This window comes from Gordionus sp. m RMFG-2023, unplaced genomic scaffold (assembly GCF_954871325.1).
Source record: "Gordionus sp. m RMFG-2023 unplaced genomic scaffold, tfGorSpeb1-WG-v2 contig_361, whole genome shotgun sequence".
In the NCBI taxonomy this organism is placed as follows: Eukaryota; Metazoa; Nematomorpha; class Gordioida; order Chordodea; family Parachordodidae; genus Gordionus; species Gordionus sp. m RMFG-2023.
In genome coordinates, this window is record NW_027051094.1 from 11,636 (window position 1) to 15,052 (window position 3,417).

The window sequence follows — 3,417 nt, forward strand, 5'->3', positions numbered from 1 at the left end:
TTAATCTCCATAATATCTAGCGCCATCTATAAGATTATATTTTATTTTAAATAGCCTTATATTTCTAAGTTGAAATGTAAATATTTTGTCTTAATTGATGTCAAATATATTGTTCTTTCTATATATCTATAATTTATCTATCTATCTATCATAGCAATTTTAAGCCAATTTAGATCATATTAGCAAAATGGATTTAATCTCCTATAAATCATGGAAAGCATTTCAGAAGTATTTTGAGGCAATAGGCAGGAAGGAACATTAGTATGAAAAAAATGTTTGCAGATAATCCTACAAGAGCTAAGGAATTCAAATCTATAATATATATATTCAATAAAAATTATCATAGCTTAAACATATCAAACACGCATTCATAAACCAAATCGAACCGCCATTTTCAAAAAAAGAATTTCAATACAAAACACAATTACAAAACATATAATAATATAATAATTACAATAATTGATATTTTTTTTAACAGACATCACATCGAGCAAAACCTTCAATCATCATCAGTAAATAATTATATTTTTTAACAGACACCACATCGAGCAAAATCATCAACCATCATCATCATCAGTAAATTTTATTTTATACTTTCAATTTACACATCTTATTTCCAGTTATTTACGGCAAGTTACGAGCAAGGAAAACATCAAAAAAACGACACCACATCATCAGTAAATTTTATTTTATACTTTTATTATTATTACAATTAAAAAATAGTATTGACGTATAATTGTAAATAATATTGACATTGCTTTTAAACATGTATATATCCTTACTTTTAGATGAATTTATCAGTTATTGAGATTGGCTTAAGTGGTATTAGTTTTATATTTTGGTTTGTATTGGTATTAGTTTTGTAACCCAATAAAATATTGAATATTGTTGTCTGTCTTAGAATTTTATTGGTTTATTTATTTGAATGGGTTAATAAAATATATTATCAAGAGGTAATGACGTATAATTGTAAATAATATTGACATTGCTTTTAAACATGTATATATCTTTACTTTTAGATGAATTTATCAGTTATTGAGATTGGCTTAAGTGGTATTAGTTTTATATTTTGGTTTGTATTGGTATTAGTTTTGTAACCCAATAAAATATTGAATATTGTTGTCTGTCTTAGAATTTTATTGGTTTATTTATTTGAATCTTTACTTTTAGATGAATTTATCAGTTATTGAGATTGGCTTAAGTGGTATTAGTTTTATATTTTGGTTTGTATTGGTATTAGTTTTGTAACCCAATAAAATATTGAATATTGTTGTCTGTCTTAGAATTTTATTGGTTTATTTATTTGAATGGGTTAATAAAATATATTATCAAGAGGTAATGACGTATAATTGTAAATAATATTGACATTGCTTTTAAACATGTATATATCTTTACTTTTAGATGAATTTATCAGTTATTGAGATTGGCTTAAGTGGTATTAGTTTTATATTTTGGTTTGTATTGGTATTAGTTTTGTAACCCAATAAAATATTGAATATTGTTGTCTGTCTTAGAATTTTTTTATCAATGAAAGCTTACCCCCACCCATCTATCACCTAACATATAAATTGTAATAATAATAAAAGATGATACTATTTATAAAGTAACTTTTGTACTAAGTGAAAAAAAGTAAAGGCACATTGAATATGACATGTTAGAAACAGTTATGTCAAACATCGCTATTCTGCTATAATTTAATTTTATGCTACTACTGTTTATGTTTCTATAGTCATATTGTATAGAAATCTTCTAAGTTATATATGCGACTTATACAGTAGCTACAATTGATATTTAAGTATTCTATAGAAAAAGAGCAAGACAGCTGGTATAATATACCTCATATATACTTACGTTTTTGTTATAATTCCGAACTTACTCAGGGTGTTTAATCAGTATTGGGAGAGCAATTTAAGAATTATAGGTTTGTTAAATCTTTCTAAAATTAAATAAAAGATTAATTCTAATAATAATGATGTTTAATTACTTACCCTTGAGTACCTAAAATATATATGTCATTTCGCTTAATAATTATAATTTATCAAATTGTATGTTTACCTTTTCTTTATTAACTCTTTCCTTTGGTTTTATTAATTTTATTTCCAAATATCGTTCGTTAAAAATAATAACATAAATTTCGCAGAATCCAAAATTATTCAAAACTGAACTTTTTTGAATTAACAATGTATATATATATATATAAAAAAATTAAACAATTTTCGAAGAATTAAATATATAAAATTTGCATATTTGAATATATATATAAAATTTATAGAAAAATATTATGTTCAATTTAAGATTATTTACATAGACAAATTACCCCAAAAATATTATCTTCGTCTACCATTTATTTATGAATAATCACTTTTCAAAATTAACATTCGAATTTGCATATACAACACCTCCTTCCTTTAGATCTCCCTTGCCCCCGAAGTGTTCGCTGATTCAACCATATTTCGCATCGGTAAATTCGTCTTATTGTTCGCTGTCAACTCTACACTGGGACAATATCGTAACTTGTGTCCTCCCCCACAAGCCCAACACTCCACTCTCCTTCTTGTGTTATATGGTGCTATCCTGTGAACCCCTCTCGTTGGCGTCTCTTGTAGCCAATCTCCATATCTTTGTTTTGCTTCGTTCCTAGCGGCTTCTACCCATCTGTTGGACTCTTCTGAACCGTCAACCTCTCGGATCTCTATCTTCATTATTTTGTTACCCACTCTAACATAGGAGGCCATCTAAATCAAATACTTTATACACATATATATATATATTCTTCGACTTTCTTCTCTAACTCTTTATAAAATATAACTCTCCTAATTAAGTCTAACATCCCTTTTATTTCCTACAACGTATGATTCTCCTACTACGTCTATCATCACGTTATTCCTTTCCAAATTATGATTCTCCTACTATGTCTATCATCAATTTATTCCTTTCTAAATTATGATTCTCCTACTATGTCTATCATCAATTTATTCCTTTCTAAATTATGATTCTCCTACTATGTCTATCATCAATTTATTCCTTTCTAAATTATGATTCTCCTACTATGTCTATCATCAATTTATTCCTTTCTAAATCTTCGTATATTTCTCATTTCTCTCTAAGGCCTTAAGCTTCTACACCTTACTTGCTTCAGGTGCCTTGTAAAGGTTCCTTCTTGTCCTTCAATCTTTACTTCTACTTTTTTCTTTCCTATATTTTTGCTTATTACTCCCTTCCCCCATTTAATAGGCCCATCAAACAACAATACCCACGCCAAACTTCCTACTGGAAATCTTTCACTCTCTGCTTGTTCTCTCCTTATCACTTTTTCCTTTAAAAAATCTAATTCTGATCTCGTCTTTCTTCCTAAAAATATTTCCGCTGGTGACTTTCCTTTTGCTGTTTCCGTACTGTTGTATGCTAACAATGATA

The 3,417-nt window shown here is 27.4% G+C and overlaps 1 long non-coding RNA gene across 1 annotated transcript; it reads left to right on the forward strand.

Annotated features, from left to right (window-relative positions):
- The first annotated feature begins 470 nt into the window (after window positions 1-470).
- LOC135930725 (uncharacterized) lies at window positions 471-3,003 on the forward strand. The gene is made up of 3 exons (XR_010572871.1): window positions 471-576; window positions 621-677; window positions 2,413-3,003. It is a non-coding gene; the product is annotated as an uncharacterized LOC135930725 (long non-coding RNA).
- Window positions 3,004-3,417: the final 414 nt, after the last annotated feature.